This window comes from Bos indicus, chromosome 24 (genome assembly GCF_029378745.1).
Source record: "Bos indicus isolate NIAB-ARS_2022 breed Sahiwal x Tharparkar chromosome 24, NIAB-ARS_B.indTharparkar_mat_pri_1.0, whole genome shotgun sequence".
Taxonomy (NCBI): domain Eukaryota; kingdom Metazoa; phylum Chordata; class Mammalia; order Artiodactyla; family Bovidae; genus Bos; species Bos indicus.
The window spans coordinates 54,194,100-54,218,015 of record NC_091783.1 but is presented as its reverse complement, the minus strand read 5'-3'; positions in this window follow the sequence as shown (position 1 = coordinate 54,218,015).

Below are 23,916 nucleotides of genomic sequence, written 5' to 3'. Positions count from 1 at the left end.
CTTTGTGACACTATGAACTGTAGCCCACCAGGCTCCTCTGTCCAAGGGATTTCCCAGGCAAGAACACTGGAGTGGGTTGCCATTTCCTTCTCCAGGGAATCTTCCCAACCCAGGGATCAAACCCACATCTCTTAAGTCTCCTGAATTGGCAGGTGGGTTCTTTACCACTAGCGCCACTTGTGAAGCCCAAATTCTACTATATAAATTAACTAAATTATAAAAAAACTTTATCATAAAGATGTGTAATGGATTAATTAGCCACAAAGCTCTAATCCTCTAAACAGCACCTTGTTCATGAAAAAAATGTATTACCTGGAGTTCTAATACATGTATTAGTTGATAGTTCTATTCTAAATCATATAAAAAACTCGGTCATTTGGACTATTTGAAACTTTCAAGAGGCAATGCAACAAGTTCAAGATCTTATATCAATATTTGCCTCTTAAATATGTTGAGCTCTTCTTAACTAGGAGTTGTAGCTCTCTACTAATGTTTGATCAAAGTGAGAGGAACAGTCTTTAATCTCTTTTCAAACTGTGAAGTACACTATGAAGTCTCAGCAAACATCAAGGATTTACACAGTCCAATCAGAGAAAAAGACAGTTTAAAACACTCGAAAATACTTCCAAATATATAAGGTAGACCAAGAGTTAATATCCTAAAGTATAAAAAGGAAGACTAAGGTTTCCTTGAGGGTAGACACATAGATGGTATTAGTGTGAATACAAATTGATACAAATTTTCTGGAAAGTCACTTGAAATAATAGATCAAAAGTCTCTTTTAAAGGTGTGTAATCTTTGACCCAGCAATTCAACTTCTAGGTATTTCTCCTATGGAAATATCTGACAAGTAACCAAAGATATATGTATGAGACAACATTTATGTTAGCAAACATCTGAAAAACATTCCAATCACTCACAAATGGTTAAGTAAGTTACAACATATCCATTAATATAAGTATTAGTAGTCAGCCATTAAATATAAAGTTATGAGTCTGTATTTATTAAGCTGAAAAGCTATCACAGCTGTATTTACTGAAAAACAAATGAGTTTTTTTAATCCCAATCTTACTTTTTTATTTTTTAATACCTATATATTTATGTGTATGTGTGTGTGTGCATGAGTGCTCAGTCATGTCTGACTCTTCGTGACACCATGGGCTGTAGCCCACAAGGGTCCTCTGTCCATGGAATTTTCCAGGCAAGAATACTGGAGTGGGTTGCCATTTCCTTCTCCAGGGGATCTTCCTGACTCAGGGATCAAACCCATGTCTCCTGCACTGGCAGGTGGATTCTTTACCCCTGGAAACCCCATTTATGTGTATAGTTATATATGTATATGTCTACATATATGTGTGTGTATGAGTAGTATACTCACATACAAACCTATATGCTCAATTTTCTGATATTCATCTTCCCGTCTTGCTTCCGGATGACACACAGCTGACCACCCTGTGGTCCCACTCCAGTCTGCATCCCAGAGTCTGCTTCCATCCCACCTTCAGAGGAAGACAAACACAGATATTCTCCTCGGAGTCTGGGGCTGACCTGACATGTTTCACAAACCCCCGAGAAGGCAATGAAAGCAGCAACGATAACCCAAACATCTCCCAAAGAAACATAACTGGTTCACCCAACACATGCTGCACGGGAGGATGAGCAAGCCAGATAGAGAAGACAAGGCTTCCGCTGTTATCCTGTAATTGACTTTACCTAAATGTATACTTCTTCCAAAATTATTGCAAATCAATGAGAAATTTTGGTAACATATTATAATTTATTGATAGTTGGGGGAAAACAGGTTGAATTTACTCTGCACTGTCATACACATACAGGCATTTGAGCCTCACAAGCCAGTGAGGTAGGGAGGAAAAGGATACCCTTTTTTCATTTGAGGAAACTGAGGTTCCTAGAAGTTATGCTGCTCACACAGTACCTCTCAATGAGTGAGCACTGAAGCCCTGATTCAGACTGAGACTTTCTCATTTCCAGCTGTGAGCCCTTCGAGGCACAACAGGGCATCCTAAGCTGGACTGATTTTAAGAATCCCCAGAGAAGCTTAGAAAAAAAATTCTAAACTTCAGATCAGCCTTTTCCCTGATGATTCTGATCCTGCAGGCCTGTCTGAGATGTAGCCTGGAAATTTGGATCTTTATAGAAACCTCCCCTGGTCAGGTTGAGGAATGCTACACTATTGCACACATCCCTTACAGAGAGAAATATTTATTCTCAGTCACTACTCAGATACTAAGATGAACCAAGGGCAGGGCTTCTGCCTGGGGAGTGGTCTATTCTACTCCAAACGTGGGTTTCCTTGGACATTTTTTTGGTGTACATTTGACTACCTCTATTCGACTGTCCTCACCAAAAGCAGCAGAAATCACATCTTTGTCCTGACAGCGTCCCTTTCTCAGCGGATCTCCCCTCCCCTGTGGTTGAGTCTGCTTTATGCACTGGCCTCATTTTCTGGTCTCTTCCGTCTCTCCTGGGACTCTAGTGTATGAATGACTCCCTCACCACCTTTTCCTCAGAGGCTAATCCACAAGCTGACTCAGCTTCCTGTCCAGATCGCAACAGTTTAGCCACTGAGCAGTGTCTCCTTGCCAGGAGAGCAGCTTTCTTACAACTGAGGTTTCATGACCTGAGCCCCACCTCACCACACACTGAGTTACTACTTCCTTTCTTCTAAAGAAATGAGGCTGCACCAGGACATGGAAGCACCCTAAATGTCCATCAACAGAGGAATGGATAAAGAAGATGTGGTACGCATGTACAGTGGAATATTACTCAGCCAGAAAAAGGAAAGAAACTGTGCCATTTGCAAAAACATGGAAGAACCTAGAGACTGTCACACAGAGTGAAGTCAGAAAGAGAAAAACAAATATCATATATTAATACATATATGTGGAATCTAGAAAAATGGTAGAGATGAACTTATCTGCAAAGCAGAAATAGAGACGCAGAAAGTTAAAGTGAAATCACTCAGTCGTGCCGGACTCATTGCGACCCCACTGTAGCCCACCAGGCTTCTCTGTCCACGGGGTTTTCCAGGCAAGAATACTGGAGTGGGTTGCCATTTCCTTCTCCAGGAGATCTTCCTGACCCGGGGATTGAACCTGGGTCTCCCGCATAGAGACACAGATGTAGAGAACAAATGTATGGACACCAGCGGGTGGGGGATGGCTTGGGAGACTGGGATTGACATGTATACTCTGCTGCTGCTGCTGCTGCTGCTAAGTCTACGTACAAAATAACTAATGAGAACCAAGTGTACAGCACAGGGAACTCTACTCAGTGCTCTGTGGTGAGCTAAACGGGAAGGAAATCCAAAAAGAGGGAGTATGTGTATACAAAGGCTTCCCAGGTGGCGCTAGTAGTGAAGAACCTGCCTGCCAAGGCAGGAAACGTAAGAGACCCTGGTTCAATCCCTGGGTCGGGAAGATCCCCAGGAGAAGGAAATGGCAACCCACTCCAATATTCTTGCCTGGAGAATCCCATGGACAGAGGAGCCTGGTGGGTTACGGTCCATGGGGCCACAAAGAGTCGGACACGACTGAAGTGACTTAGCACTCACTCATGCACACATATAACTCATTCACTATGCTGTTCAGCAGAAACTAACACAACATGATAAAGCAAAACTATATTCCAGTTTGAAAAAAAAATACCAATGAAGCTGTTGACAGGATTGCGGACTGTGCGTGACTGGCTGAAAGGGCTAATGGGAGGCCAGTAATCCGCGGAAGGAAAGACCCCCTCAGGGCTCTGATGCAGCCTACCCACTGGAGTGTCAAGGGGCCTCGCCGTGACTGCCTGGCGGGGCAGGTCGTCTGAAGTCGTTTCCCAGCAGTCCTTGACCAGCTGTGTTGTGGGAAAGCTGTCCGGGCCCATCCTCAAGGCTCCACCATGGTGTCAGTCATACCCAGCTGCTTCACAAATCTGAGGAGCTCGCGAGAGGCACAGACTAAGTGCCTTGGACGTTACAAGAGGGAGCGATTCACTCTACTCAAGACTTTACAAAAGCTACCTTGGTTGCATTTGATCTGGACCTTACATTCTTTTTTTTTTTTTTTTTAAACTTTACATAATTGTATTAGTTTTGCCAAATATCAAAATGAATCCACCACAGGTATACATGTGTTCCCCATCCTGAACCCTCCTCCCTCCTCCCTCCCCATACCATCCCTCTGGGTCGTCCCAGTGCACTAGCCCCAAGCATCCAGTATCGTGCATCAAACCTGGACTGGCAACTCGTTTCATATATGATATTTTACATGTTTCAATTCCATTCTCCCAAATCTTCCCACCCTCTCCCTCTCCCACAGAGTCCATAAGACTGTTCTATACATCAGTGTCTCTTTTGCTGTCTCGTACACAGGGTTATAGTTACCATCTTTCTAAATTCCATATATATGCATTAGTATACTGTATTGGTGTTTTTCTTTCTGGCTTACTTCACTCTGTATAATAGGCTCCAGTTTCATCCACCTCATTAGAACTGATTCAAATGTTTTCTTTTTAACGGCTGTGTAATACTCCATTGTGTATATGTACCACAGCTTTCTTATCCATTCCTCTGCTGATGGGCATCTAGGTTGCTTCCATGTCCTGGCTATTATAAACAGTGCTGCGATGAACATTGGGGTACACGTGTCTCTTTCCCTTCTGGTTTCCTCAGTGTGTATGCCCAGCAATGGGATTGCTGGATCATAAGGCAGTTCTATTTCCAGTTTTTTAAGGAATCTCCACACTGTTCTCCATAGTGGCTGTACTAGTTTGCATTCCCACCAACAGTGTAAGAGGGTTCCCTTTTCTCCACACCCTCTCCAGCATTTATTATTTGTAGACTTTTGGATCGCAGCCATTCTGACTGGTGTGAAATGGTACCTCATAGTGGTTTTGATTTGCATTTCTCTGATAATGAGTGATGTTGAGCATCTTTTCATGTGTTTGTTAGCCATCTGTATGTCTTCTTTGGAGAAATGTCTATTTAGTTCTTTGGCCCATTTTTTGATTGGGTCATTTATTTTTCTGGAGTTGAGCTGTAGGAGTTGCTTCTATATTTTTGAGATTAGTTGTTTGTCAGTTGCTTCATTTGCTATTATTTTCTCCCGTTCTGAAGGCTGTCTTTTCACCTTGCTAATAGTTTCCTTTGATGTGCAGAAGCTTTTAAGGTTAATTAGGTCCCATTTGATTATTTTTGCTTTTATTTCCAATATTCTGGGAGGTGGGTCATAGAGGATCCTGCTGTGATGTATGTCAGAGAGTGTTTTGCCTATGTTCTTCTCTAGGAGTTTTATAGTTTCTGGTCTTACGTTGAGATCTTTAATCCATTTTGAGTTTATTTTTGTGTATGGTGTTAGAAAGTGTTCTAGTTTCATTCTTTTACAAGTGGTTGGCCAGATTTCCCAGCACCACTTGTTAAAGAGATTGTCTTTAATCCATTGTATATTCTTGCCCCCTTTGTCAAAGATAAGGTGTCCATATGTGCGTGGATTTATCTCTGGGCTTTCTATTTTGTTCCATTGATCAATATTTCTGTCTTTGTGCCAGTACCATACTGTCTTGATAACTGTGGCTTTGTAGTAGAGCCTGAAGTCAGGTAGGTTGATTCCTCCAGTTCCATTCTTCTTTCTCAAGATTGCTTTGGCTATTCGAGGTTTTTTGTATTTCCATACAAATTGTGAAATTATTTGTTCTAGCTCTGTGAAGAATACTGTTGGTAGCTTGATAGGGATTGCATTGAATCTATAAATTGCTTTGGGTAGTATACTCATTTTCACTATATTGATTCTTCCAATCCATGAACATGGTATATTTCTCCATCTATTAGTGTCCTCTTTTATTTCTTTCACTAGTGTTATCTTCCAGCAAACAAAAGCCCAGGTCCAGACGGCTTCACAGCTGAATTCTACCAAAAATTTAGAGAAGAGCTAACACCTATCCTGCTCAAACTCTTCCAGAAAATTGCAGAGGAAGGTAAACTTCCAAACTCATTCTATGAGGCCACCATCACCCTAATACCAAAACCTGACAAAGATCCCACAAAAAAAGAAAACTACAGGCCAATATCACTGATGAACATAGATGCAAAAATCCTTAACAAAATTCTAGCAATCCGAATCCAACAACACATTAAAAAGATCATACACCATGACCAAGTGGGCTTTATCCCAGGGATACAAGGATTCTTCAATATCCACAAATCAATCAATGTAATACACCACATTAACAAATTGAAAAATAAAAACCATATGATTATCTCAATAGATGCAGAGAAGGCCTTTGACAAAATTCAACATCCATTTATGATAAAAACTCTCCAGAAAGCAGGAATAGAAGGAACATACCTCAACATAATAAAAGCTATATATGACAAACCCACAGCAAACATTATCCTCAATGGTGAAAAATTGAAAGCATTTCCTCTAAAGACAGGAACAAGACAAGGGTGCCCACTTTCACCATTACTATTCAACATGGTTTTGGAAGTTTTGGCCACAGCAATCAGAGCAGAAAAAGAAATCAAAGGAATCCAAATTGGAAAAGAAGAAGTAAAACTCTCACTGTTTGCAGATGACATGATCCTCTACATAGAAAACCCTAAAGACTCCACCAGAAAATTACTAGAACTAATCAATGACTATAGTAAAGTTGCAGGATATAAAATCAACACACAGAAATCCCTTGCATTCCTGGACCTTACATTCTGAGTTCAATTTGGACATGTGATAATGTCTAGAACATATGGATGGAGGAAGAAAGCATAAGGAACCACAGTGGGAAAAAAAAGTAGGGGGTGGTGATGAGCTTTTATTATTCTGTGACTCCAAATTAAGTCTGAGCTAGTTGGTTTTTAGTATAGTCTGATAGCTGCAGTTCTTTTTGGAAATCCAAGATTGTGAGTAACTTTACCAAAAAAACTAGGTTAATGAGGGAGAGGGAAGGAACTAATAGTTATAGAATACCTTCTATGTGCCAGGTATCCTAAATGATCTCACTAATCCTCAAAACATCTGGGAGGGTGGTATTACCCACCTACCCATTTTACAGATGAGAAAAATAAGGCTTAAAAAATTAACTTGTCTAAGGTCACAGTGCTTACAGGGCAAAAAAAAAAATCAGAGCAGGTATTTAGACTGAGGTTTGATTGCCCCTAAATCCCACATGGTATCCACTAGACCACACTCCTCCTTAGGATGACATACAGAGGGTCACAGCATTATTGTAGAGCATTCCTCAGCCAAGATCTATGCACCCGGGGTTGAAAGTTCCTGTTGCAAGAGGCAATTTAATTTCAGTAATACATTATCCACTACATGAAATCAATCATGCTAATTTGGATTTTGTTGGTTTTAAAGTACTGGTTTTATTTAATTTGTAAATCTCTTTTGGTTTTATACTTGTTTTAATAGCTAAGAGTATAAAGAGAATATAATAGTGTCATACTTATACATTTTTATAAAGTTTTTAAAGGATACACTTCCCTTTTCACTTTTCACTTTCATGCATTGGAGAAGGAAATGGCACCCCACTCCAGTACTCTTGCCTGGAAAATCCCATGGATGGAGGAGCCTGGTGGGCTACAGTCCATGGGGTCACTAAGAGTCGGACATGACTGAGCGACTTCACTTTCACTTTTCACTTTCATGCACTGGAGAAGGAAACGGCAACCCACTCCAGTATTCTTGCCTGAAGAATCTCAGGGATGGGGGGGAGCCTTGTGGGCTGCAGTTTATGGGGTCCCACAGAGTCGGACATGACTGAAGTGACTTAGCAGCAGCAGCAGCATTTAGAGTTATTACAAAATACTGGCTATATTCCCCATATTGTATAATAATCCTTACATATCTATACATTTCAAGTAACATTATAATAAAAATATTTTTTCAACATTCAAAGGATTGGGATTTTTTTCCACTAAAAAGACTCCATGTATGTCTCAGTTCTGAGAAAAGACTGTATTAATACATGGCTCAAACATAACCATCAGCCATAACATAGACTCTTCATGTTGACAAGTCTGTGGAGGAACAATATGATGGTGTGGTACAAGAGCTGAGGCTTTCCTATAGCTTCACCTTAGTCTTTGCAGAAAACAAAGCCCAGGATGGTGTGTCATGTGAAACTGTGAGTATTCCACTCATGTCCTGATGAACTGAAATCAAAACTAATTGGGGAAGAAATTCCTTTTTTATATTTATCACCTATACATTTCAAAATTTTACAGATGCTGAAAGACACTGAATTTTTTCTAGTTCTTCATCCCGATTAAAGTAGTAGAAATTTAATTCCTGTCTTTTAAGTACCACAAACACTATAAATGTAAGATACTTAAGTCACTTTAGTTATCTGGGGGATATTCTCCCAATACATGTTTTATATTTTTGTGACACATTTTATAATGCACATATTTTAATATTTGTCATTTATATCCCCCCTTTTCTTCTTATACTCTTTCTCATTTCCAGTCTGTTTCATCTATTATGATAAATGGAACTGAATATTTAAGAGAAGATTCCTTTTTTAAAAAAGAAGTCATATCCTGACTGGCAAATTTTCAAAAGTAGAAGACACAGAAGGAACTGACTTCATCACTAGATTAGGATGAATAGCTTTAATTACTCAGCAGGTATAAAATTTGACACATACTTTAAATCCCTTGTGTGCAGGTGCTAAGTTGCTTCAGTGGTGACCGACTCTTTGCAACCCTATGGACTATAGCCCATCAGGCTCCTCTGCACATGGGATTCTCCAGGCAAGAATACTGGAGTGGGTTGCCATGCCCTCCTCCAGGGGATCTTCCTGACCAGGGATCAAAACCAAGGTTCTTATGCCTCCTGCACTGGCAGATGTTTTCTTACCACTAGTGCCACCTGGGAAGCCCCTTAAATCCCTTATTCAGGTCCTTAAACAATGCACCTCCTTTTTATTATTTTTTACTCATTTTTTATTCAACTATAGTTAATTTACAACGTTGTATTAGTTTCAGGTGTACAGCAAAGTGATTCAGTTACATGTGTGTGTGAGTGTGTGTGTGTGTGTGTGTGTGTGTGTGTGTGTTCAGTAGCTAAGTCATGTCCGACTCTGCAATCCACGGACTGCAGCATGCCAGATTTCCCTGTTCTTCACGATCTCCAGAGTTTGCTCAAATTCACGTCCATTGAGTCAGAGATAACTACCTCATCCTCTGCTGCCCCTTGTCTCCTGTTGCCTTCAATCTTTCCCAGCATCAGGGTCTCTTCCAATGAGTTGGCTCTTTGCATCAGTGGCCAAAGTGTACATATGTATATATATATATATTAGGCTTCCCTGGTGGCTCAGTGGTAAAGGATATGCGAGGAAATGGCAACCCACTCAAGTATTCTTGCTTGGAAAATTCCATGGACAGAGGAGTCAGGAGGGCAACAGTTCATGGGGTAGCATGAGTCAGACACAACTAAACAACTAAACCATCACCACCGTGTGTGTGGGGGTGTGTGTGTGTGTGTGCACGCGTATGTGTGTATACTCTTTCAGATTCTTTTCCATTAAAGGTTATTACAAGATATTAAATAGTTTCCTGCGTTCTACAGTAGGTCCTGTTTACCCATTTCATATACAGTAGTGTGTACATGTTAATACCAAACTAACCCTGTGCCTTCTGACCCAAATGACACACACATACATCACGCGGTCAACACCCAACTCTACTTATGATCCATGTCTTGACCTGTCATCTCATTTCTGTTTTATGTTTTTCTTCTAGTTACAGAACTCTAGAAAGTTCCCCACATTTGTCCCCCTCTCCACCATCCCACTCCTCTGACAACCAAATTGGCAAATCTAGTTTCGATACTAGATGTCTTCTTCAAATATGGTTTTGTCTTTTGGCTCCATCTTTCTGGCTGTTGGGGATGACTTGTAGCCAAAGTGCTGCCCACGTCCCTGTGTGACCCCAACAAGAGCAGCAGCCTAGCTTCCTTTGACGAGAGATCACAAACATTCATGCTTGAAATCTGAAGTAAAAAAAAAAAAAGTGTTTAAACATGAGCCAGCATAAAATACCACCTTAACATTTGATAGGGCAGAAATAACAGGATGTGTGTAGAACAGACACTGCCAGACAGGCCTTTATGTTATTAAGTCTGAACATAAAAGAATGACGGGCAGAGGGGGCATCTGCTGCCACTTGCACGGGCCCCACAAAAAATACCCCAGCCCAAAACCAGAGCAGTGACGTGACTGCCTCACTTACCGCTGTTTTCCTAGTGCCTAGAAGCCTTCTCTGAACAATCAAAAAGGAAGTTATGGAAATTTCCGTCTTGACCAATTCCACTGTATTTAAACATTCTGGAGGACGTTATTATGACCTAAATCAAATCCCTTATGATTATACAGTGGAAGGGACAAATAGATTCAACAGATTAGATCTGATAGATAGAGTGCCTGAAAAACTATGGATGGAGGTTCACAACATTGTACAGAATGCAGTGATCAAAACCATCCCCAAGAAGAAGAAATGCGAAAAGGCAAAATGGTTGTCCGAGGAGGCCTCACAAATAGCTGAGAAAAGAAGAGAGGTTAAAGGCAAAGGAGAAAAGGAAAGATATACTCATCTGAATGCAGAGTTCCAAAGAATAGCAAGGAGCAATAAGAAAGTCTTCCTCAGTGATCAATGCAAAGAAATAAAGGAAAACAATAGAATGGGAAAGACTAGAGATCTCTTCAAGAAAATTAGAGATACCAAGGGACCATTTCATCCCTTGGTATGAACATTTCATCTTGTGCCCCAAAATGGGTACAATAAGGGCAGAAATGACATGGATCAAACAGAAGTAGAAGATATTAAGAAGAGGTGGCAAGAATACACAGAAGAATTATACAAAAAAGATCTTAATGACCCAGATAACCACAATGGTGTGATCACTCACCTAGAGCCAGACATCCTGGAGTGTAAAGTCAAGTGGGCCTTAGGAAGCATCACTATGAACACAGCTAGTGGAGGTGATGGAATTCCAGTTGAGCTATTTCAAATTCTCAAAGATGATCCTGTGAAAGTGCTGCCCTCAATATGCCAGCAAATTTGGAAAACTCATCAGTGGCCACAGACTGGAAAAGGTCAGTTTTCATTCCAATCCCAAAGAAAGGCAATACCAAAGAATGTTCAAACTACCACACAATTGCACTCATCTTACACGCTAGCAAAGTAATGCTCAAAATTCTCCAAGCTAGGCTTTAACAGTACGTGAACCGAGAACTTCCAGATGTTCAAGTTAGATTTAGAAAAGGCAGAGGAATCAGAGATCAAATTGCCAACATCTGTTGGATCAAAGAAAAAGCAAGAGAGTTCCACAAAAACATCTACTTCTGCTTCATTGGCTACAGTAAAGCCTTTGACTGTATGGATCACAACAAACTGTGGAAAATTCTTAAAGAGATAGGAATACCAGACCACCTGATCTGCCTCCTGAGAAATTTATATGCAGGTCAAGAAGCAACAATTAGAACCGGACATGGAACAATGGACTAGTTCCAAATTGGGAAAGGAGTACATCAAGGCTGTGTATTTTCACCCTACTTATTTAACTTATATCCAGAGTACATCATGCGAAATGCCAGGCTGGATGAAGCACAAGCTGGAATCAAGATTGCAGGAAGAAATATCAATAAGCTCAGATACGCAGATGACACTACCCTTATGTCAGAAAGCAAAAAGAAACTAAAGAGTCTCTTGATGAAAGTGAAAGAGGAGTGTGAAAAACCTGGCTTAAAACTCAACATTTATAAAATGAAGATCATGGCATCTGGTCCCATCACTTCATGGCAAATAGATTGGGAAACAATGGAAACAGTGATAGACTTTATTTTCTTGGGCTCCAAAATCACTGCAGATGGTGACTGCAGCCATGAAATTAAAAGATGCTTGCTCTTTGGAAGGAAAGCTGTGACAAACCTAGACAGCATATTAAAAGGCAGAGACATTACTTTACTGACAAAGGTCCATATAGTCAAAGCTATGGTTTTTCCAGTAGTCATGTATGGGTGTGAGAGTTGGACCATGAAGAGAGCTGAGCGCCCAAGAATTGATGCTTTTGAACAGTTCAGTTCAGTTCAGTTCAGTCACTCGGTTGTGTCCGACTCTTCGCGACCCCATGAATCGCAGCATGCCAGGCCTCCCTATCCATCACCAACTCCCGGAGTTCACCCAGACTCACGTCCATTGAGTCAGTGATGCCATCCAGCCATCTTGTCCTCTGTCGTCCCCTTCTCCTCCCGCCCCCAATCCCTCCCAGCATCAGAGTCTTTTCCAATGAGTCAACTCTTCTCATGAGGTGGCCAAAGTACTGGAGTTTCAGCTTTAGCGTCATTCCTTCCAAAGACACTTGCGAGTCCCTTGAACTGCAAAAAAATCAAACCAGTCAACCCTAAAGGAAATCAGTCCTGGATATTCATTGGAAGGACTGATGTTGAAGCTGAAGCTCTAATACTTTGGCTACCTGATGCAAAGAACTGACTCACTGGAAAAGACCCTGATGATGAGAAAGATTGAAGGTGGGAGGAGAAGGGGACAACAGAGGATGAGATGGTTGGATGGCTCACCGACTCTATGGACATGAGCTTGAGTAAACTCCAGGAGATGGTGATGGACAAGGAAGCCTGGCGTGCTGCAGTCTATGTGGTCACAAAGAGTCAGACACAACTGAGCGACGGAACTGAACTGAGAGGATGTTATTCTCCAAGAACTTTTACTTGCGTTCCGCCTCCTATAGAATTAATATGTTTCTTCTCATGGAGAAGACAGAAAATAAGGAATCATTATTCTTCATACAGTGTCTACTGCTTTTTGTGAAGGAAGTTATTTCCTTCTTCAGATTTCAATCTGAATCTATGTAACAAACTTTGCTAACTAGTTCTTGTCTTCCATTAGTTTCTCATGTATTTGCTGTTCCACAATATGCTGTCCCTAGAAACTCAAGGCCCTTTTCCTTTGTCTTGTCACTTCTCTAAAAATGTTTAGTTCCTCTGCTAAAATACTACCAAAACCTGCAAGTTCTTCATCTCTAGTACTCCATGTGATACATGCATGGCACCCATGTTAATAAACATAGTGTGTCTTTCCCTGGCTAATCTGCCTTTGGTCAGTGTAATTGTAAGTCTTAGCTGGAGAACCCGAGATGGGTAGAAGAAGAGATTTTTCCTTCTCTATTTACATCAACTATGTAGAAATTAAAATGGAATTTGTGGCAAACCCCCAGTGTTTTTGTGTCAGTTACAACTGATATTTTGCATTCTTATTAGGTTTATGCATAAAATAATTATTCACAAGTTTTTTTTTGTTTGGTTTGTATGTTTTCAATTTAATCCTCACTTTCAATCATTAAGACAGTATGGCTGGGGACTTCCCTGGTGGTCCAGTGGTAAAGAATCTGCCTGTCAATGCAGGAGACATGGGTTGGATCCCTGGTCCCAGAAGATTTCATGTGCTGCAGAGCAACTGGCCCATGAGCCACAACTACTGCAGCCCGCTCATCTTAGAACCCATTCTCTGTAAGAAAATCCATTGCAATGAGAGGCCAGTGCGCTGCAACTAGAGAGCAGCCCCTCGCACAGCAACGAAGACCCAGCACAGTCAATAAATAAATATTGTTTTAAATAAAGAAAGTACAGCTAAGAGTAATATGCTCGGGAAGAACAGAGTATGTGGGAAGGTAAGAAAATAACAATAAGAAGACTACTCTGGACAAAAACAGTGACAGTCCACCATCCACTGTTAGATTTTTCCACCATCCACTGTTGATTTTTGGGATCAAGTCATGGAACAGCCATTAAAATGCTTGAATTGTTATAGCTAGATAACTCTTCAAAAACACACACAAAATTGAAGGACTCCTTGAAAGGGTATTGGAATTTTATAGTAAAATAAGTTTGCTATAAAAACAGGATACAACTGAATTTTTTCTATCCACTCCATATCAACGTATTGGTGAGCTGAACAGTGTTCCCTGTACAAATAAATAGTATGGCCTGTCTTATACGAATTGCTTTAGAAGGAGTAATTCCAAGGATTATCCTTCTCATAAGGCCCTGTGCTGTAGAGATAGGCATGCCACTTAAATTCTGTCATTTTCTTTGTCAGTTCTAATGATGTGTCTAGACATGCAGAAGGAAGTAAAAAAAAAATGGAAGCAATCAACTACATAATTTGGATGGAAAATCACATACAGCTGAAATATTGAGTTGACTGGGTAAAATAAAATAAACTTCCTGCCAGTCCTCACTTTTTACTGCCTGCTCAGACACAATTCTTATCTGGAATGCAATAACTGGGCTCAAAATTGGCATAAACAGATATTTGAAAATGTATGCAATCCATCTAAATTGTTGGTAATCAGTTCATCCTCACTATAGAAGTAGTACCACTAGTCATAACAAAATAAACCAGCAGTTCTCTGTAGTCACAATACTTAGCCATAACCTAAATTTGCAAGTACATGACCCCCAAATAATTGGAGAGGAATCAATGTTTTGACTAAATATGCAGATTTGATGAACGTGAAGATACACTATCTGATCTTCGGATTTTCAGTTTCTCTATACATTTACAACATATCTACTAACTAAATCTTTTTCTACAAATACAGAAGCAAGACTGTAACTACAACTTTTCCAGTGTGTTTGATGGGGGAGACAGGAAGTAAAGAAGGTTCCTAGAATCCAACATGTAAGTTGTTTCACATAATCCTCACAAAAATCCTTCACTCTTCCATTCAACAGAAAATGACTGAATGCCCACTATGGCAATGCAGTTAAAATAAAAAGAGAGATGGCCCCTCCTCTCGTAGAGCTCACAGGGAGATTGGCACAGCAGATAATCACCATTAAGCTCCGTGCTCTCATGAAGAGAAATTTAATTCACTGAGAGTGTATGACAAAGGAAAATGATTTCGACTAAACATCTCTCATTTCAGAGGTGAGACCATAGAGATTAAGCAACTTGATCGAGGTTACACAGCCAAGGATTCCTTCCCAGTCCTGTCTGACTCCAGAATCCTGACTCTTTGCCCTGTTTCTCTCGCACTCATTAAGACAACTGCACAAGAAACAAGAGGCAGTCACAAAACCAGGAAGATGCTTTGCAGTAGATTATACTTCCTTTTCTTCCAGCCTTTTCTAGTTTAATATTTCCTTAAAACGTCCCTCTAAGTTTGAGGAAAAGGTTTACAAATCCTTGCAGTATTAATTAACTGCTTTTGCTTAGATGTTGCACCTTTCTGGCTCCATGCTGGAATCTGATGTGGCAGCAGAGGTGGCCCACAAAGTCTTGCTTAGCACTCACTGTTGTATGTTATAAATACCAGGCAGACTTGCTTAGCACTCACTGTTGTATGTTATAAATACCAGGCAGACTTGGTTAGCACTCACTGTTGTATGTTATAAATACCAGGCAGACTTGGTTAGCACTCACTGTTGTATGTTATAAACACCAGGCAGACTTGGTTAGCACTCACTGTTGTATGTTATAAACACCAGGCAGACTTGGTTAGCACTCACTGTTGTATGTTATTAATACCAGGCAGACTTGGTTAGCACTCACTGTTGTATGTTATAAATACCAGGCAGAGGATAATAATGAAAATAGTCCTGAGACCTAGGGCAACCACAGGTTATGGTAGAGAGCATAGCTACTGTTCTTTTGTTTAAATTAACATTAGTATTTAACATTCAGTTGATTTCACACTTCCCATACTAGTATTGAAGGTGGAACATACTCACCAACTTTTTCACATCTCGTTATGTCACCAGTAAGATGGCCGACTCGTCGAGCTTTTCTGGAACTTTCTTGATCTTAAGACTTGAAGTCCAGGGTGGGATGATTCGGGAGAATGGCATTGAAACATGTATAATATCATATAAAAAAATACAAACAAATATTTAATCATTATACTATTAAAACAAACAAAAAAAAGACTGGAAGTCCTGATCTTGGGAAACTACTTAGGCTCGGGCAAACAAGGATGGTTGGTCACCCAAGTCACTGTGCTGTTCAGGGATCAGAGAGCTATACAGGGTGACCATTTATTTTGAAAACACAGCCAAATATATATTTATTTGATGATACGGCATAGAAGCACATGAGGTGCTTAATGCATACATGAAAGTTTAATGCATATTTCACTACAGTAGGGAAAACAGCAGCAAAAGTAGTACATTAAATTCAGCATTTCCATCGATCCCTGCAGACAAAAACACACATCTGTGATGCACTGCCTCAGGTGATCTGTACCTCTAGTGTTCTCTATATAAAGCTGTGCTTTTAGCCTACCTGGGAAGAAATAAGCATGGGCTTCCTGTCTGAGAAGCATTTATCACACTCCACAGTCACACAGTCCAGTACAGTTTGATAGACTTCGTCTCACCAGTCCCTTAAACACTCCAGGGAACTTCCCCCAGCAGGTCAATGCAGTCATTACTGGGTGTCTTGCCAGAGTCCATGAAGTGTTTCTAAACTTCATAGCTACACTAAAAAGTTTACGATTGGCAGGTAAAGTTTTTGTTTGTTTTTATATTAAGAGCCAACTCATTGGAAAAGAACCTGATGCTGGGAAAGATTGAAGGCAGGAGGAGAAGGGGATGACAGAGGATAAGATGGTTGGATGGCATCACTGACTTGATAGACAGGAGTCTGAGCAAGTTCCAGGAGTTGGTGATGGAGGCCTGGCGTGCTGCAGTCCACGGGGTCATGAACAGTGGGACACAACTGAGTGACCGAACAACAACAAGAGAGAACAAAGTTAAAGGTTCAAACCTGATATACATTTAATTCATGATTCTCTGCTTAGTTCAATTTTGCCAATAGAAAAAGCTGCAAAAATGTTAAATACCAAAGCCAAATTGTTATATTAGTGGACCTCTACAGCTTTGACAAATTGATAATCATATAATCAGTTTCTTCCAGAGCAAAAAAATGTGTTTAATTATGGGATCAGGAGCTCTAGATGACAAAATGACTGCCTGTAGTTGTGTTATAGTTCACCATCTGAGTCAGCATCTATTTTCCAACAGGTACAATTTCCAGATTCAGCTGGGATATTATGTTATGGGGAAAATTCAGCCTTTTGGAATCTAAGCACACCTCTAACGTAATCAACAGAAATTGTATGCAATTAACCAAAAACAGATTTGGGGCAAAAGTAAGTAATTAATTCAGGGTGTTACAGGAAACAAGCCTATGGCCTGAAAAACATGTTCATCACGATTATTATAAGTGATTAAGATATTTTTTTCTCTTCCTTATACAATGTTATTTTCTTAATGTTAACTTACTTTTGATGCTTGATATAAGCAAAAAACAATAGTTAATAACTCTTGCTATTAAAAATAGAGTTCAGTTCAGTTCAGTTGCTCAGTCGTGTCCAACTCTTTGCGACCCCATGAATCGCAGCATGCCAGGCCTCCCTTTCTATCACCAGCTCCCAGAGTTCACTGAGACTCACGTCCATCAAGTCAGTGATGCCATCCAGCCATCTCATCCTCTGTCGTCCCCTTCTACTCCTGCCCCCAAACCCTCCCAGCATCAGAGTCTTTTCCAATGAGTCAACTCATCGCATGAGGTGGCCAAAGTACCGGAGTTTCAGCTTTAGCATCACACCTTCCAAAGAAATCCCAGGGCTGATCTCCTTCAGAATGGATAAATACATCCAACTTCATCAAGAAGAGAAAAAGTCAGTCAACCAAGAATCACCTTAGAAGAAAGAGCCAGCCTGGTTTGCTGTCAGTATTACTCTGCTTGCTCAGTGCAGTTTACCAAAGGTCCTTTGAGGATTCATGTTCTGCACACTTTTAGGCTAGCAGAGGCATATATTATTGGTTTTGCTATTAATACAACAGCCACCATTTACAGAATATTTAATGGGTCCCAGATTTTGTCTCAGGCTAGCTGCATACTGTCATAAATCTTACAACTATGTATGGTAGGTTTTTTTTTTTTTAATTTTACAGACAGGAAAGAGGCACAGAGGGTTGATTAACTCTGCAAAGATCACCCAGCAGGAAGCAGCAGCAACTGGATGAGAGCACAAATGTGTGGAATCCTATCCATATATCCATGATGCTTTAAAGCGTTATAACACAGAATAAATTAATATTTTGCTTCTCTCAGAATTCTCTTTAGAAAATAGACAAGTTCTAAATTTTATAAAACACCAGTTTAAGTGGGGCATGAATTAGTCATCTAGGCTATTTTTCCTGTGATATTTTAAATACTCAACACTACAATAAAAAACAGAAAGTATACCTATTATTGGCATCTCGTCTGATTTTATTTTTATGACATAAAAATAAAGTCACTTTGTTTGGAAGCATTCTAATCTCAGGAGTTGAAGGCTTACAGCATTCTTTCTTGTTTTGTTTTCATTATCCTCATCTCCTTCTAAAAACCACTTGAAGGTGATCAGAATGCTAAAACCCAAATAAAGCAAGACATCTAATTTTTTACCATTGTACAATGACTGGAAATAGGTGTGTTAAGTATCTAGAATAAGATGATTACTGAAGCTAAGCACTAAATTTATCTTTGAGTTTCTATCAGTTATATACAACAAGTAAACAACTGAGAATATGTAATTCTCATCATTCATTTTATTAAAAAGGAACAAGTTTCCTAGAAGAGTCAAATATTTTTTTGACAATAAATCTTAGAAGAGATTGTTTTAATTACTACCATTTAGTTAGTGTTCACTCTATGCTAGGCCCTGAACTTGGCAGAATACGTATATTTCCTTTTAAGAAGAACAAACATTATTTCAACCCTTAATAGGCTTACGGCATAAAATAAAATATCTTTGACTAAAGTTTTGTAATTCTGAGTCATTCTTCAAATGAGTATTTTTTATCTGCCTTCCTTTTAAAAAAAATAAAAGAGAGAGAGACAATATTGCATTAACTATTTATTAATGCAGGAACAGCGTTTCTGGAAATTGAGACAAAAGGTTCTGATTTTTTATTTGAGAGGAGCTGGCCTAGTGCAGGAATAGAGGGAAGGAAATGAAAGAAAGGAAGAAAGCTCATCCTTTCTCCAGCTCTGTGAAATATCAAACACCTTAAGTTAGTGTTTGACATTTGCAAGACTACAGTCAGTTTATAAATGAATTCCTTAATATGTTCCTATCTCATGGTGCTCTTTGTTGCCAAAAAAATCTTTGATATGCAAAAAGTAGTGTTAGAATTCTGTGGTATTGCTAAAAATTCTCATGAGTAGAATCTGTCATCCTGCTTTTGTTTTAAATAAGTTGATGCATATTTTATAACTTCAAATAGGTAACATTCGCTTTAGAAATTGAAAATATATACTGACTGACCTAAAATGGGAGATCGCATTACTTAGGATGCAATTTACATCATTGCTATAGATAAACTTGAAATTTGCTTTTATATTTTATACTCCCCTTCAGTTTTCTGCTTTCAGTATTTAAAAAGCCTACTTTAGGCGATAACTTTTCCTCTGTGCTTTTAAAAATAAAGTGAAGTAATTATTAATAAGGCATTTTTACTTTTGTATTTTTTGTATCGGAGAAGGCGATGGCACCCCACTCCATTTTTATGTTGACTCACTCAATCCTTCAAATACTTGAAGGAACTCAAACTCAAAGCTTCTGAGGACCACAAATGATTATATAGAAATAATTAGAAAATATACTATTCTAGAATACTAAATACACACATTTACAAAGTAGTACACATAATAGACATACGTATATTATTAAAGTGATTCAGAGTGTCAAGTTTCTGGTGAGAACTAAGACATCTTTGCTTCTGGGCCTCTGGCTCCCCCCTTTCCTTGGTTCTGTAAATGTTTTCCTGCTGTGTGGCTCAGTTCTGAACATGGGCATTTTGATCTTGTATTGGAACGCTTCTTACAACAGGCAAAAACCACTTAGCTTTTCATGAATTTGCTCAAGGCTCATTTGGAGGCACTATTTGTAGTTGATCTGGGGGAAAGTTTACATCCTCCAGGAATCACACTCAGATACCTCCCACTGCTTATTCAGAGCCAAGGTGGACCGTTCTCTCTTTAAACAGAAAACAATGAATCCTCCCTGTGTGGGCGTCTTTTGTGGACTGGGGAAAGAGTCCCTCCCAGATCTCCTGCAGGTGAGATCTGAGTTGATACTGGGTTCTCTCTTGGCAGGAACGCGGAATCCTAACATATCTAGGTAACCTAGTTAAGTCTACTTCTCAACTGCTCTTCAGCTCAGGACACTCTTTTATAATCATTTCAAGCCCTCTCTATTGTGAGCTATCCCTTATCTGCCCATTTGAGAAGTGAGTTCTTCACTTGGCAATGAACTCCTCTTGGTGAGGCCCACAACTGATTTCTATACACACATATGTGAGTATACACACTCACATATCCTATTAGTTCTGTATCTCTGGAGAATCCTGACAAGTACAGAGGCCTTAAGTAACAAGCCAGGTCACAGAACTTTTCTTTTGTAGGTGACAGGAAAACTTTGAAGAATTCTGAGCCAGGTGTGGCGTGACCAGGGCCAAACTGAACTGTAGGAATCTGAGAGCAGAAAACAGGATCCTTTAGAAAGAAGAGACCAGAAAAGAATGATCAGTTAGGAAGTTACTATGAGAGTTTGAGTGGTGACATTAAGAGATAGATGGAAATTTTCAAAAATAGAGTCAACAGAATGTTGGTCGCTCAGTTGTGTCTGCCTCTTTGTGACCTCATGGACTGTAGCCTACCAGGCTCCTCTGTCCATAGGATTCTCTAGGCAAGAATACTGGAGTGGGTTGCCATTTCCTTCTCCAGGGGATGTTACCAATCCAGGATCGAACCCAGGTCTCCTGCATTGCAGGCAGACTCTTTATCATCTGAGCCACTAGAGAAGCCTCTCAGAACTTGGTGGCTAATTAGAGGTGACATCTGAGCAAGAGTGAGGGCATAGATTTGACATGGATCTTGAAAAATGGTGACGCCAGACTTCCCTGGTGGTGCTGCGGATAAGAGTCTACCTGTCAACGCAGGGGACACAGGTTCGATCCCTGGTCCAGGAAGAATCCACGTGACAAGAAGCATTTAAGCCTCTATGCCTCAAGTGCTGAACTTGCGCGCTGCAGCTACTGAAGGCCGCCCACCCTAGCGCCCGTGCTCCCCAACAAGAGACGCCACTGCAATGAGAAGCCTGAGCATCGCAACAAAGATTGCCCCTGCTCACAGGAACTAGAGAAAAGCCCACACAACAAGGAAAACCCAGGGCAGCCAAAAATAAATAAAGGGTTACTACTTGGGGAGGGAAATAGATTATCCTCCCACTGGGGTTTTTAAAAAACAGAAAACTGGTGATGTCCTTCACCTGAGTAGGAGTGCCAAGAAAAATAAGTGGTTTGTTGGTAAGCATTTATGAGTTCAGATTGGAAATACCAAATTCAATCTGCCAGGGAGACATGAAGGACATGTGGAGAATTGAGAGTAGTAATAAGAGACAAACAATGTTAAAAAAATTAATGAATTGCTATAGGCTAGGCACAAGGCACAATACAAGCCTTAATCCATTATAATCTCCGCAAGCAATGTGAGACAGAAACTCTCAACTACACAAATATCCCCTTCAAACAATGGAACCAAAGCAGCTCCAGGAGGTTAAGTTGCTTGGGAGACAGTGAGTCAGAGGGGCAGTAAGAAGGCCAGCGTGCTAGAGAGTTGTGAGCAAGAGGTGACAGGGTAGAAAATGAGGCTAAACACACGCCAGGAGCCGGGGCAGGGAGGGGCCCCTGCAAGGTGTTTGCCTTGATTCTAAAGAAGATAGATCACTGGAGAAGCCAAGGACTTAGGTTCTTAATGTCACTTAATGTTTCAGAAGAATCACTCTGCTGTGTGGAAATCGACTATAGCAGGCAAGAGAAGCAAAATGTCAGGGAACAAGGCTCCTGGGGGAAACCCCGGCCACAGAAGGTGATGTTCGGACCAGAGATTAGGAGAGATAGGTGTGACAGGAATACGTTTTGAAATGAGAGCCCCTGGGCTTTATTTAGGAACTCAGTATGGGTAACAGCGAAAGAAAGAAGTCAAGGACGATGCCAAGGTCTCTAAACTCCGCTAGCAGGTGCCTGGCAGTGTCATTTACCAGTGGGGGTGAGGGGAGACAATAGGGAGGAGAAATCATAAGTTGTTTTTAGGCAGGTAAAGTTAGCATGCAATTTAGTAAAAAGAACAATATCCTGCGTTGCTGTTTGGTTTCTCCCTGTTAAGTTGTTTGGAACAATATCCTATATTGTTATAAAGGGTGAGCACTGGCTAACAGTAGAATTTGAAATACTCAAAGGTGATCTGGACAAAGATTTTCTTCCTATTGTTACGCCAGTGATCATCACTTTGGGAACTGAATCACTTTTTAGTGTGTGTCACAAAACTAACCTGACCCTCACTATCCCACAAACTGTGAACCAAACAGACCTGCCTAATGTGTTATATGTCAGACTCTAAACAAAATCTTGAAGGCGTGCAATTGATGGATGAGAAACTAACTTTTTCCTCATGGATAGGGAGAAGCCAGTGGAGGCGCTAGAATAACAGCAGGATCCAATATTTAATGGGAACTTAACCAACATTGAACAGGAACTTACTGTGCTAAGTCTTTACCTGCGTTTAACCATATTATCATATTCTGCTCTTCACTCTGTGAAAAAAATTCAAATAAGCAACATACTATTAATACAAAGATTTATTTGTTTGCAATTTGCCAAACAGAATAAGGAAAGAAAGTTGAAACTAGGAAATACATCTGGCTACAATAGCCCGCATTTATTAATGAGGGATGGCAGTGAAAATGAAAAAAATGCGAACAGCATGGAAGAGATACTGTAAGTCCCAGGAGGGCAGGAACCTCATCTCTCCTGATCACATCTGTCTTGCTGCACTCTGAGTGGGAACAACGTCTGGAATATAGTAGCTATTGTTGTTTAATCGCTAAGTCATGTTCAACTTAATTTTGAGATGCTATGCACTGTAGCCTGACAGGCTCCTCTGTCCGTGGGATTTACCAGGCAAGAATACCGGAGTGGGAACAAAGTCTGAAACACTCTGAGCAGGAAAAATGACTGGAATACAGTAGACACCCAATAAATATGTGAGAAAGAATTAAAGAAGAAAAAAAGGGAGGCCTTTGAAGGAAAGGAGGAGAAAGGAAAGGAGATAAAATCTTTTTTACATGTGTGTTTACAAAGTAATATTACAAAGCAATAATTTTGGGAATTCTGGGAATTTTTACTGCCTGATTTCTCAAATTTTCTGAATGTCCGTCTCATTCTTCTTAAGTTCCAGTTTCTCCATTTAATCTTGCCACCTAGTATCATGTGTGTTTTTTTCAGTACTACAATCAAATAGGTGTTGGTGATTTAATGCAATTATCATTAATTGTATTAAATTGTTTCCTGATTTCTTCCTCATTCCTCAGAAGTGCCCTAAGTGTCTGAAGGTATGTAAGGCTTAATGTGGAAATAAAACACCCAAACCAATTTTCCATCACAATTGTAAAGTCTTATTATTGTTTCTCATATAATAGCTTTACTATAGCTGTCCGTATTTTTAAAAGATGATTTATATAATTTTACATGTGCATTTGTTAATAAATATTAAGCATGAACAGACCCCTCTGTCTGGAGACCTAATATTTTTATTCAACAACATTTGCAATACAAATGATTTCTTAAGGACACACGTAACTAATTTGGTCCTAAAGGTAAGCATCTGGACATGCAGATACATAGTTTTAAATTAAAATTAAAGGATGTACCAAAATATTCTCTGGGAATTCAAAAATCCCAATCAAAACTGTTCACAATATGCACTGAATTCAAGTGAGTCGTATTAAAATAAATCTGACATATGTTGTTTTTCCACTCTGTCTTTTCAAGACCTCATTCTGT